This window comes from Peromyscus eremicus, unplaced genomic scaffold (assembly GCF_949786415.1).
Source record: "Peromyscus eremicus unplaced genomic scaffold, PerEre_H2_v1 PerEre#2#unplaced_113, whole genome shotgun sequence".
NCBI lineage: Eukaryota > Metazoa > Chordata > Mammalia > Rodentia > Cricetidae > Peromyscus > Peromyscus eremicus.
This window is the reverse complement of record NW_026734352.1, coordinates 118,761-133,243: the sequence shown is the minus strand read 5'-3', so window position 1 is coordinate 133,243 and position 14,483 is coordinate 118,761. Positions and strand designations below refer to the sequence as shown.

Here is a 14,483-nt window from a genome sequence, read left to right as displayed (position 1 = left end):
CAGAATGAAAAGAGCCAAAGAAAAAGTACAAACAAACCCACAAAAGACTCTGAGACACACATATTCAAACACACAGAAAACCCATTAAACAAAATCAGAGAACATAATATATAAGAAAAAGATCTGTAAGGACAAAAAAAGGCCCAGATAAACACTGTGAGGTTAAAAAAAAAAAAAACCAAAAAAACCCCAAAGACACAACAAGCAAACAAAAACTCCTCTAAAAACACCATTGAGTTGGTTGGCCATGTACTGCTTGGCATGAAGGCCACCCTTAAGCGTGGCAGTGAGACTCTTTTGGAGAAAACTAATTTTTCACTTGGAAGCAGTTACCAATTGGAGATGGCTCTAGGTTAGGAATGGTGGCTCAAGTCCATTTCCCCTCTCAGAGCTCAGACTTCATCTGACTTAGACCTGTGCAGTCCCTGTACACGCTGCCAGACTCTACAAGTTCATGTGTGCATCAGTCCTGTTGTGTCCAGACGGCCTTGTTCACTTGGTGTCTTTCATTCTCACTGGCTCTGGCAATCTTTCTGCCTCCTCTTCCGGAGAGTGCCCTGAACCCTGACAGGAGGGATTTGATGGAGACATCCCATTCAGAACTGAATGTTCCACGGTCTCACTCTCTGAACATTGTCTAGTTGTGGGTCTCTATATTTGTTCCCATCTACTGCAAGAGGAAGCTTCTCTGATGATAGCTGAGTGAGATATTGATCTATGAGTATAGCAGAATGTTGTTAGGAGTCATTTTATTGGTATGTTCCTTTAGCAGAACAGTAGTGTTTGGTTTTCCCCTAGGTCCATGGCCTATCTAGTCTCAGATTCTTGGTCACGTGGACAGTGTTGGTCAAAGGTTCCATCTCATGGAGTGGGTCTTATAGCTAATCAGATAATGGCTGATTACTCCACAACTTTGTGCCACTACTACAGCAGTGTGTCTTGCAGGCAGGGCACTATTATAGATCACAGGGTTTGTAGCTGGGTTGGTGTTTACCTTTCTCCTCTTGTAGTGTACAGAGTGTCTTCCAGTACCATGAACACTAGTCAGTAGGGGGTCAAGGCTCTCTTTCTTCATGTTCAGCAGGTTATGTAGGTGTTGTCTTCAGCAATAGGGCCTTACCATTAGTTTGTGGAGAACAACCCATAGCCTTGTCAATAGCCCAGATTGTTTGGGGGTTTCCATGAGACCCCTTTATCCAAAAATAGATTAGATGTAACACATTCCTGGCACTGAAGATTTCATTTTATGGCAAGTGATGTCTAGTTTTACACACACACACACACACACACACACACACACACACACACACACTTTTGATTGGAACTAAACCCCATTCTACGAGATGTAACCCACACTTGCCACTGCTAAAATAGCCAAGAACGTGAGACCAGATAGGTCATGAGCCTAAGGGAAAAGCAAATATTATTATTCTGCTAAAGAAATATAGCAATAAAATGACTCCTAATGACATATTGCTATATCCATTTGAGCATTGATAATTCTCTTAATTCAACTTTGTTTTGCAGTAGATGGTAATTAACAAAAAGATTCACAACTGGATAATGTTGATAAAGTGAGAAACTTTGGAGCACTCACTGCTAAATGCATGTCTTCATCAAACCCTTTTCTTTTCTTTCTTTCTTTCTTTTTTTTTTTTTTAGAGACAGGGTTTCTCTGTGTAGTTTTGGAGCCTGTCCTGGATCTTGCTCTATAGACCAGGCTGACCTCGAATTCACAGAGATCCACCTGGCTCTGTGTAGGGCCTTGGCCCCCATTTTTGGTAGCTGCCGCCTTGCTTGCCGACCTTGACCTTGATGTCCTCCCTATGCTAATTCCCTGCCGGTTTCCACCCTCCTGAATGCTTAAGGGAGGTTCCTTGTTTGTGTATCCTGCATATTGGGCTTAATAGAGCTTAGATGCTGTTGTGCCCAGATCGTGACCCCCAGAGAGACCACCAAAGACAAGCATGCCGGAATGCAAAAGCATGGTTTAATTCTGGATATCCAAAGCAATACAAGCCTAGGCAGGGACTTCGTCCAATACATCCGACACAGTGGAGGCTGGAGGAAGCGCCCACCTATCTGCAAGCTCAGCTTTTAAAGGGAAAAGTCACAAGGTTACATCGTTTAGGGGTGCTAGTACGGGTACAATTCTGATTGGCTCGCTTCTAGGGGCTTCTGGAAATTACTTCTAAGGGAGTGGTTGCCCACCACCATTTCTCATTGGCTGCCCTCAGGTGGGGGCATTTTTATGGTCAGTTACGCTGGAAACCAGGGAGAGGACATTCCATAGTCTGGCAGGCATTACCTCGTGACTATCTTGTGACTCTGTACTTTTACACTTCCTGGTTTCTGGAATCTGAACTGACTGGTTTCAGTAACTAATGGCCTATTCCCAAAAGGAAAAATCTTAGGCCTTAATTTTAGAGTGAAAGCATTCTGGTCTTATTTCTAAGATGGCTCATTTTGGTCTCACAGATGCAAGATTGTAAACATCAGTAGCGAACTTCTGCCCTCTGGGGTTCTCCCATTGTGCTGTAAGCCTGTATTTAAGGTTTCCTCCCTCTTTCAATAAACGGCATTCAGCATTCGGCATTCTGCTGAGGCGAATGACCCGCTGTCTTTTGTCTCTGTTTTTCGATCCACAGCCCCTCGCTCAGACATGGTGAACAGGTGGTGGTAGCGTGGACATTATTGCTACAGCTCTGCCTCCTGAGTGCTGGAATTAAAGGCATGCACCACCACCTCCCGGCATTTAAAAAAAATTTATTTGACTTTATTTTATGTACATTGATTTGAAGGTGTTAGTTCTCCTGGAACTGGAGTTACAGACAATTGTGAACTGCCATTTGGGTGCTGGGAATTGAACCTGGGTCCTCTGGAAAAACACCAGTGCTCTTAACTACTGAGCCATCTCTCCAGCTCTATCAAACCCTTTTTAAAGGCTCAGGGATCTATGGAGAAAAGGATCTGGGAAGATTGTAAGAGCAAGGGTTGGTGAATGACTCCAAGGAAACTGTTTTCCAGACACAACAGGACTGAACTCACAAAAAATATGGCAGCATGCATAGGACCTACATAGGTCCAAGCCAATTGGGGTTCTAGCTCTGAGAACAGGAAGTGGACACACAGGGTCCCATGAAGTGGACACAGAGTCCCATCACTAATCACAGGTTTTTGCAATTAATACCTGCTAGGAATAGAAAAATCAATTTTCTTCAATGGGCTGTCATTGGATAAATCAAGATCATCCACACTCCAATGTAGGCCCCATGCTCAGGAGTAGCTGGCCAACACCAAAGGACTATATTTATTTCCTTTTTGTGCATTTTTGTTTTGTTTTGATATTTTTGTTTTATTGATTTTGCTTTTTTTAAGTTATTTGTCTGTTTTGATTTTTTTTTTAGAAAGAATATGAAGTTTTGTGGGTAGGAATGTGGGAAAGATCTGGGAGGAATGGGCAGGAGAAAGAATAAGATCAAAATATATTGTATGAAAAAATATTTTAATAAAAATAAAAAAGCACTGGGTAGGGGTGGCGGCACATGTCTTTAATCCCAGCACTCAGGGCGGGCAGAGCCAGGCAGATCTCTGTGAGTTCAAGGCCAACCTGGTCTACAAGGCGAGATCCATGATAGGCACCAAAACTGCACAGAGATACCCTGTCTTGAAAAACAAAACAAAAACAAAACAAAACAAAAACAAAAAATAGTAAAGGAAATTTGTCAAGAAACAGAATATTTACATCATGCTTATTATTTCCCTATTAAGAAGCACAAAATGCTTACTAATTAACTTATCTGAAGAGAAACTTGGCAGACATCATCTTACCTAATACTACCACTGTGTGAAGGTCAATATGTGATTTTAATTATAGTACTGTTCTTTTGTTCTAATGAACTTGGGTGATCTTGCATTTAATACATAAATATTTAGTATTATAATATCCTCTTAGTTGATTTTTCCTTTAATAAGTATGCAGTGTCCTTTATCTCTTCTGATTAATTTTGGTTTGAATTATTTTTTTCAGATATTAAAATAGCTACCCTTGCTTGCTTCTTGGTTCAATTGCTTATAATACCTTTCCCGATCCTTTTACCCTAAGATGATGTCTGTGATGGTGAGTTGTGTTTCTTAGATGTGGCAGAAAGATGGATTCTGTTTTCTAGTCCAATCTGTTTGACAGTTAATTTTTATTGGGAAAACTGAGACCATTAATATTGGTATTTATTAATGAGCAGTGACCCCGGTAGAGAGCTGTCCTCCAGGTCAGTGGGGAGTCAAAAAGGGATGGAGATAAGCTAGAGGGAACTTCAGAGAGGAGCCAGAACTAAAGGAGAGTCTGGGATCTGCACCAGAACAACAAACCTAGTCTCAAAGGGATGGAGATGGGCTGGGAGGAAGGTCTCTGGCAAACAGGCTGCAGCCGGACTAAGTGTAAAATGAGATACCAGAAGGGGGGACAGGAAGAAGGATGGGTGTTCCCTACATGAGTCCCAGCCTAGAGTGGCAGCTGTGGGTTCCTGGAAGAGGGAGGTTCTATATATTGGTGGATAGAGTCACAAAGAAACAGAGATGGGCTAGAAGAAAAAGCTGAAAGGGGTGTTATCAAGAGGCTGAGTCTCTAGAAGATGGTAAAAGAGCTTCTCATTCTTTTCCTTTTTAAATTATTAAGAGATTTTTCTATTCATTTTACATACCAACCACAGATTCCCCTCTCCTTACTCCCCCCCCAGCCTTCCTCACCAACCCCCCCCCCCGATTCTGAGGAGCCCCCGTGGTATTGGACTAGGCCCTCTGGATAGGCAAGACAGTTGTTAGCTTGAACTGTTTAGGGGGCCCCCAGGCAGTGGGATCGGGACCTGTCCTTAGTGTATGAGTCAGCTTTTTGGAGCCTAGTGCCTATGGTGGGACACTTTACACAGACTTGGTGCAGGGAGGAGGGACTTAGACCTGCCTCAACTGAATGTACCAGGCTCTGCATCACGATCTCTGACTTTAAGCTCTTCTATAGAGCTATAGTAATAAAACAGCTTGGTACTGGCATTAAAAACCAGTATGTGTACTAATAGAATTGAATTGAAGACCCGACATTAATCTGCACATGTATGAACATCTGATTTTTGACAAAGAAGCCAAAACTGTACAATGGAAAAAAGAAAGCATCTTCAACAAATGGTGCTGGCATAACTGGATGTCAACATGTAGAAGATTGCAAATAGATCCATTTCTATCTCCATGCACAAAACTCAAGTCCAAGTGGATCAAAGACCTCAACATAAGTCCAGTTATACTGAACTTGATAAAAGAAAAAGTAGGAAGTAGTCTTGAACAAGTTGGCACAGGAGACCACTTCCTAAATATAACACGAGTAGCACAGACACTGAGAGCCACAATTAATAAAGGGGACCTCCTGAAACTGAGAAGCTTTTGTAGAGCAAAGGACATGGTCAATAAGATAAAATGACAACCTACAGAATTTGAAAAGATTTTATTTCTTTTTTAAAAATTGAAAGTAGATTGTTCTCACATAACATGCATATAGACCACAGTTTCCCCTTGGTTAAGAATGTGGTTAACCATGTTTTACAGATATTCGTAGGAGACCTGACCTTTCCTGGTTGGAGACAAAAGAAGAGGGGATTGTAGGGTGGGAGGGAGAGTGGGGGAGAGGGACTGGAAGGGTAGGATGAGGAAAGAGGCTACAACTAGTATGTAAAATAAATAGACAAATAAAAAATAAAAGAATGAAACATAAACAAATGTATCATGAATGGGAAAAAAAAGAATGTGACTAACTTGAGGACTGGGGATATGATTCTGTAGATAAAGTGCCTACTATGAAAGCATATGGACCAGAGTTCGACTGTCTGCACACAATGTCTGGCAGGCATAGTGGACTGCCTGTAATCCCACGGTGTGGGAGGCAGAGCCAGGGGAACAGCAGAGTGAATTGGCCAATTAGATAAACCAAACTGGCAAGCTCGGGTTTCAAGTGAGAAAGACTGACTCAATATATAAGGTGAGCTGTTGGTCAAGGAGGATGTCTGCTGTCCACTTCCAGCCTCCACATGCACAGTCACACATGTGCACTGCACATACCCACACTCACACGCACCCCTAGTACCATCGAGGTTTCCAGATCAGGTTGTTTTGTCTGACAGTTAAAAGATTTAGAAGGTAGGAGAGTTGGGAGCATGACAGGTAACAATGGGGAAAATCTCAGGCCCAGCAAGTGGAGTCAATAGTTGAAAACCACTTTTATTGAAGGTGAAGAAGTACAGATGCAGCATGGCATGCACGGAGAAAGAACCCTGGAAACACAAGGGAACTCAGGAAGCTAAAGTCCAGCATCCCCTAGAGAGCTGGGGGCTTGAAAGGCTGTGGGTGGGCTAGAATTAGGTTCTTCCCCTAATTTAGAATTGGGTAATTTAAACAAAAAAAGCGGGGGAAGCTTAAAGGCTTACAATTTTGGGTAAACTTACCCTAGTCCTACCTTTCAACTTGTTGTAAAGCCTTCTAGGTCTTTGTTTCATATCAGGAGGGTGAGAAAGAAGCCAGATATTTGCCATCTTTATCATATTTCTGTGACACCTTTTCCTATCTGTATGTCTATCAGGAATCTGTATAATCCTTATTCCCTCACCCCTACAATTGTGAACATAGACACACACACCACATCTATACATACTCACGGGTTATTTAATTATTTTATTTTATGTATATGGGTGTTCTGTCTGCATGTCTGTCTGTGCATCACATGTGTGCAGTGCCCATAGTAGCCAGAGAGGGAGTTGGATCCACTGAAGGTTGAGTTACAGGACATGGTGTGGGAGACCATTTTCAGGTTTCCTAGGGGCTTTACCCAACAGGTCTGCATAGAGTGGATGATTGGACCACGGGCCTGAGTGCAGGTGTCTGAGATGGTCTGCACTTGGCTATGCTGAGGGGAGATCTTTGGCTCCACCCCTTGGCATTTCTATAAATACCCTAGGGCAGAGACCGTCAGGGCCTGATGGAATAGGTTCCAGGCCCTCTCGTGGCTATCCTGTATTTTCTATCTGTTTCTCCTCCCTCTAAATCCTTCTATCTAATATTTCCTGCTGATCCTACTTAAGAGCACTCTGGGGAAATGTGAGGATGATGGGCAGCCCTCTCACACCGTTGTTAAGTCTCCATGTGGGTGCTGAGAATTGGAACCTGGTCCTTTGGCAGAGCAGACAGTAATCTAAAGTATTGAGACATCCCTCCAGCTCCATTTGATGTAGCAATCAGCTCCAAGACAGATCTGCCTGCATATGTCAGGAAAAAGACTGGGTCTAGCTCAACACTCTTGTTTCTATGACATAGGGACACAAAGTGATCACCAAACATTCATGGGAATGGACACAGAGAAGACAACTTCATCTGTTGCATTCTGTAAGCATTCTACAGGGGACTAGAGACATAAAAGAGAGTCATAGCCGGACTATGTCTTGCAGAAACTTATGACTTGATAATGGAAACATGTATGGAAACCAATAACGTTCTTGGAGGGAGAAAAATATAATTGTTTTCCTGGACATAATAAAGCTTCTCCAGGAGACTGAGTATTTCTATTGTTTGATGAGGTTGGTGAGGAAGGATTCTACCAGATGGGTTTTTAAAGAATGGATTTTTGAAGGATGAATAAGGGTCTTCTGTGAGACAGAGGATATTGTAGGCAGAGGGAAGTGAATTAAAAAATACCTGTAGATATAGCTCATTTGACTGAATTTCAAGGACTGAGAAATAAAAACAGCCCTGGGCAAAAGGACAGACTACAGGAAGTTAAAGTCAATAACTTCACATGAGTCTCTGATACGAAGCAATAACCTTTAGACCCAGTGATAACATAGGTTGTTGCTGTGGGATGTTCTGTATGGCAAATGTGTTGCTAATTAGTCAATAAATAAAACACTGATTGGCCATTGGCTAGGCAGGAAGTGTAGGCAGGACAAGGAGGAGAATAAAGCTGGGAAGTGGAAGGCTGAGTCAGAGAGACACTGCCAGCCGCCAAGATGAGAAACAGCATATGAAGATGCCGGTAAGCCACGAGTCACGTGGCAAGGTATAGATTTATAGAAATGGATTAATTTAAGCTATAAGAACAGTTAGCAAGAAGCCTGCCACGGCCATACAGTTGAAAGCAACATAAGTCTTTGTGTTTACTTGGTCGGGTCTGAGAGGCTGTGGGACTGGCAGGTGAAAGAGATTTGCCCTGACTGTGGGCCAGGCAGGAAAACTCTAGCTACAGGTTGTATTTAAATTGATCTTTCTATCAGACAAATTCAAAGATCCAAGTGGACACATGTTTGCCAACTGCTGAGGAGGAGAGTGCACCTGACTCATGGAACTGTGGGTGGAGCACAGTGGTGTTTTCATTGGCTGCAAGGCCAGCCCAACCCCTTTCCCAGTCCTTAAGCACTGCAGGCTGGCCTCCTTGAGTCACAGCTGGGTGGGGAAGGGAGCTCATCAGGCTCAGACCTGCAAGGTGCAGCACACAGCTGAGAATAAAGCACAAAAGAGAGACTTGATTAAAGAAAGCGGCAATGGATCTGATCCCAAACTTTTCCACGGAAACCTGGATATGGTTACCAGCCTGGTGCTCCTCTACCTGTGAGTAAATTGCTCAGGCTCCTCTCCTCGGTGATCAAGACTTGGGGATGCAAATTGGATAATTTCCTCTACCTTTTTGGAAAATCCAAAGAGAAAATAAGGGGATGTTGCTTCAGTGTGTGGGATGCTAAGATCTACAGTGTTGCTATTGGTCTTGTGCAAATCCCTCCATGGGGATAAGCAGGCCTTCCCCTTATACTAAACTCCACTTTCTGTGGATAGAAGAATAGAATGACCTCAGTGAGACTTGGGGTATCCTCTGATTGAGTCTTGGTTTTTCCCCAGATTAACCAACCAGAGCTCAGCAGAAGCAGATTACAAATAGCTGGTCACTGTGATGGGAGGAGCTTCTGCAAAGTCTCGGGATTGTGGGGATGGGAGGAGCTTCTGTGTCATCTTCACCTAGTTTCTGCTCCCTTGTCCCACCTCTAAGACCATTTATGCAATGCCCCTAGTATACCCCAGGCTCTGTGGTAGGCTCAGATTGCCTTTTTTTTTTTTTTTTTTTTGTTACTCATCCTTAAGTATCCCAAACTTGGTTCTTCTTTATAATGTGAAGAATTATTTGCTAAGTGGTGAATCTTTAGGGCAAAGGAGACCCGACTTTGATTTTTTTCCCTTCCTGGTTTCCCTTCAAGTTCATAGCATCTGTATAAGGAGTTACTCCTCCCCAGCTATGAGATCTACTGGCATCCTCAAAAGGCAGACACTCTGAAACAATTTTGATTTTAAATATTTTCCCTCTATGTTCCACTGGGAGTATCAGTCAAAACATCTATCTCTGTACTTCCTTTCTAATTGGGATGCCTTCATAAGGGTACAAGTGAAGAAGGAAGTTATCCTGAGTCCCAGGATAACAAACATGTGACCTAGACCACTGTAGACAGCTCATTCTACTGTCTCTGTGTGTGTGTGCATTCAAGTGCATGCGCATGTGTGTGTGTGTGTGTGTGTGTGTGTAGACACACCTATTAGTCCATGGATAGTAGATGCTCCTTCCTCACCAAACACATCACACTTGATTTCTATCACCAATTAATATTAATAAGTGATAAACACTCATGGTAATATGGAAACAGACATTTCGAACATGGTTTTATTCTTGGAGAAAAATATTTAAGATATCATGGCAACATCTTTCCCATTTGATCATGTTTTACAATTATTTGAAAGGTTTCATTTCATTCTATTTGATCCTAAAACTTCAGTGAGATATGCCAGCAGCCTTCTTTCAGAAGGCTAAAATGGGGCTGTTGCTCTCAGTATTTGTGACAACAAATTGTGTGAAGTGACTTCATCTGTTTCTAAGTGTCAGGAATGTAAGCCTAAGGCATAAGCAAATACATGGGACAGACTGTACGTATGGTTCGAAATAAACTCAGCGAGCAGGTTTTTTGTTTTTCAGTTCAACAGTTTTTGCTGTGCTTGTCCATCAGGTCATGTGAGTTTTTCAGTGTAGGTGGATAAGGAAGAGAATGGGACAGTGATGGCATGAACTCTTTTCAGGTATGAGTTAGGATAGTGGTTTTCAACCTGTGGATCGTGACCCCATTAGGGGATCAAGCAACCCTTTTTTAGGGGTCACATATCAGATACCCTACATATCAGGTATTTATATTAATAGTCATAACAGTATCAAAACTGCAGTTACAATGTAGTAAATAGTTTTATGGTTGGGGGTCACCACAGCATGAAGAACTGTGTTAAAGGGTCACAACATTAGGAAGGTTGAAAACCACTGAGTTAGGAGAAAGTAAGAAAATACTCCTCTCCTCTCAAGGACAAAGTCTCAGATACACTTTTGGGTTGCAGCCCCCCCACTGAAGATCAGAAGGGCAGACCCACTGGCGTCCAGTTTCCTAAATGACACGATCAAATGAAACTATGTAGAAGTATTCTAGCCTGAATCTCACATTAACAGTGATGTTTGGGGACATTTGTAAATAATTCACTGTAGGACTTAGAGCCAAAACAATTCATCTACTTTTTGAGTTAACCTTTGTGGGCCTGGGGAGTCTCTCAGATAAATGTGGAGTTAAAAATGAAGATCAAAAATAATTGCTGCTGTTGAAGTTTTTGTTGTTATTTGTTGCTTCCATGTTATCCCCCACTCCAGCTTGAATGTTATAGTTCCTGTGTGTGTGTAACTGATAAGCCTGCACAATATACAGTGACAATCCCTAAGAACTTGATCTCCCACTTTACAGATACGGAACCTATACACATGGAACTTTTAAGAATTTGGGGATTTCTGGACCCAAACCACTGCCTTTCGTGGGAAATATTCTTGCATACCGAAATGTAAGTGTTGACTGAGTGCTCTGCTTGGATTATTGAGGTTGCCAAAACTAGCTTAGTTCCTTTCATTAGAAAGGCCAGATCTTGGGTGACAGTTCTCAGGTTTTACTATTATTGTCTTTGGAGGACGTGGTTTGGTGCAGCTGATCAGCTCAGACCTCGTGTTGGGGACTTGTTCAGATTTGTGAGCCTCAAAAAAGTTTGCTTTTTTTCCAGTACATATTCTAGCAAGGGACAGTAATGCCTCTGGAACCTCTTTTTAAGTTCACACATAGTTGTTTGTTTGTTCCTTCGTTTGTTCGTTCATTTGTTTATTTAGAGTGTGTGAGTGTGTGTGTGTGTGTGTGTGTGTGTGTGTGTGTGTGTGTGTGTGTGTGTACATGAAGGTCAGATAATCACTAGGAGAGTTGATTCTCTTCTTGCACCTTGTGGGTACTGGAATCAAACTCAAGTCAACAAGCGTGGGTGGCAGATGCCTTCACCTACTGAGCCATCTCACTGGCCACTTTTGTTTCCACAGCTGAAAACATCACAATTGAAACTTGGCAGAAGTTTTGCTTCATTTCGTTTCTCAGTTTTGAAAGTGTTCTAGTTTCCTTTCTGTGGCTGGAATTAACCATTCTGAACAAGGGAGGTGGCAAGATGGTTCAGAACATTTGCTCTTACAGGGAACCTGAGTTTGGTTCCCAGCACACAAATGGCACCTAACAACGTCTGTGACTCCAGTTCCAGGGTATCTGACACCTTCTTGCCTGATGGGACACAAGGATTGCACACAGGACACACACATACATGCAGGCAAAGCACTCATACAGGTAAGATACAAATAAATCTTTAAAACAAAATGTTGTGAACACATTTTGAAGGAAAGGTTTTCTTTCATCTTACTAGTTGGGATTCATCATTGACAGATATCAGGCCAGGAAACTGGGTCAGAAACCATGGAGGAACCTGCTTCCTGACTCTCAGGCTTTTGTTAGATATCTTTCTTATACGGCCCAGAACTACCTGCCCAGGGAATGGGAACAGTGAGCAGGGTCTCTGACATCAATTAACCATCAAGATAAGCCCCCATAGACATTGGCTCCACAGGCCAATCTGATCTTGGAAATCTCTCAGTGGAGACTCCCTTCTCATATTATTGGCTCTGTCAAGTTGATAATTAAAACAAACTAGGACCAGAAGTATAAAGTCAAAGAAAACGGTTAAATTACATTGTTTCCTGTAGTTATGACATCTCTCCACCTTTCTGTGTTCAGTAGGGACCCTGGGAAACAAGGTCTCTGTCATTCCTCCCTTGCTTGTTTTCTCAATCAACAACATGCCTGAGACTTACCCACTCTCTAGATTAAAAGAGGCCCGGAGTTTGTTCCAGTTTCTAATTTCTCTGGTGTTCTAGAGAGAGCTTATGAGGTAAACAAAAAGGACTCTAAATATGGAGATAAACAATGATGCCTGTTCCTGGGAATCTCCCTCGATTTTTCTTAGCTTCTGTTTCCTCTTACACCTAAGAAAGGAATGACTTAGAGTCCTTGCACACTTAAGGATGACATGTGGGGAAGCAAACACACTTTAAAGAGACAACGTATTCACTATTATTCATAGACAAGAGTAAGCAGCCATGCATGTACAATGTTGGGGGGGAAATGTGAATGATTACAAGTTCCCCCATTTCAGACATCTCCTATATTCTCTCTCCCTCTCACTCATACACCTAGGAACAACAACATTCCTCTTACTGCCAATGATGGATAGTTAGCCTGATTTAGTAAGATTCAAATCATTTAGATATAGATAATCCCAATTAGAGATAAGGACAGTCTACTTAAAATAGGAGGCAGGAGCAGCAAGATGGCCCAACTGGTAAACGTGTCTGCCACCAATCCTGACCACCTGAGTTTTATCCTTAGAACCCATGTGGTGGAAGGAGAGAATTGACTACCAGAAGTGGTCCTCTGTTCTATACAAACACACACACACACACACACACACACACACACACACACACACACATCAAATAAATGTAAAAATAATAATAATGCATTTTCATTTTCTTTCTCTTTCCAGGGATTTTGGGAGTTTGACAGAGAATGCCATAAAAAATATGGGAAAATATGGGGGTAAGTGTTCTGGAAACTTCCATTCGTTTACTTGAAATCATCACGTACCTCAGTGCCTGGAAGACATCCACAGCCCATAGCCTCTTGAGTTGAATTTATGATTGTATGTATTTTAAATGCTTTTATACACAGGTCCCATATGTCTTCAGGTACCATTGGTTCACAGACTAAATTAGTCTAAAAAAAGTTGCATTTTTTACTTTTCTCCCAGACTTAATGGTCCAGGGATGGCTCACTTGATTTTCTGCCCAGTATCTGGCTATTCAATTCAATATCATGTATACACCACCCAGACTTAACAAATGTTCCCATTTATTTCTAACTGTGATCTCTTTGTAGAACTATTTTGTGTATAATGAGCTACATTATACTTCATTTCATGAGACACATGTGATATGTGGTCAGAATTCCTGACTTGAACTAGGATCTCATATAGTTGTGTATTGCACAATTTGGATTATGGATCTTGTAACATCTGGATCAGTATCTGGGTTCTGGGCATGCCAGGAACAGAATAGTTGAATCCTTTCAACTATTAATTGAATCCAGAATTGAATTCTGCTTTGCCAATGCAGGTTTTATGAGGGCCGACAGCCTGTGTTGGCTATCATGGATCCAGACATAATCAAAACAGTGCTGGTGAAGGAATGTTATTCTACTTTCACAAACCGTCGGGTAAGCATCTATTTTTTAATTATTTCAGCATCTATTCATGTATTCACACATTTGTTAGGTTTTTTTGGTCTCTCTCTCTCTCTCTCTCTCTCTCTCTCTCTCTCTCTCTCTCTTTCTGTGTGTGTCTGTGTGTGTGTGTGTGTGTGTGGAGGGGGGCATGTGAGGGGTGTGTATAGTATTGTGTAGTAGATGTGCAGTATATGCACACATGTGTATAGATGTCCCTGCCCAAAACACATAAGGAAGCCAGAGAAGCATATGAGATGACCTGCTCTATCACTTTTCACGCCCTTAAGATGGAGTCTCTACTGAGCTTGGAGCTAATCTGGCAGCCCAAAGCTCCTGACATTTTCCTGTCTCTGTCCTTCGCACAGCTGAAATTACAGGCATGTGTGGCAATACGCAGCTTTTGAAGTTGGTGCTTGGGATTTGAACTCACCAAGCAAGCGCTCTTACCCACTGAGTCATCTCCCCAGTGCCATGTTCATGCATTAGGTTTTTTATTGTGAAGTGATTCTAACTTCATAGGGAATTGAGTAAAAATGTACATGAAGATTCCATCTATGTTTCCTCCATTTATTCCCATGGTAATATCTGTAGTAACTGTAAATTTAGTATGTTTCTGTGACAGGAAATTGATAGAATCCATATATATTATTCAATTATCATCTATTTTATGTGCCTTTATTGTGTGTGTGTATATGTGTAATGTCATACAAAATTAACACATGTGTACCTATCTATAACAGCCAA

At 41.9% G+C, this 14,483-nt stretch overlaps 1 pseudogene; it reads left to right on the top strand.

The window, feature by feature from the left end:
* The first annotated feature begins 8,570 nt into the window (after positions 1-8,570).
* Positions 8,571-14,483, top strand: part of LOC131901575 (cytochrome P450 3A9-like) — a 30,237-nt pseudogene continuing 24,324 nt past the window's right edge.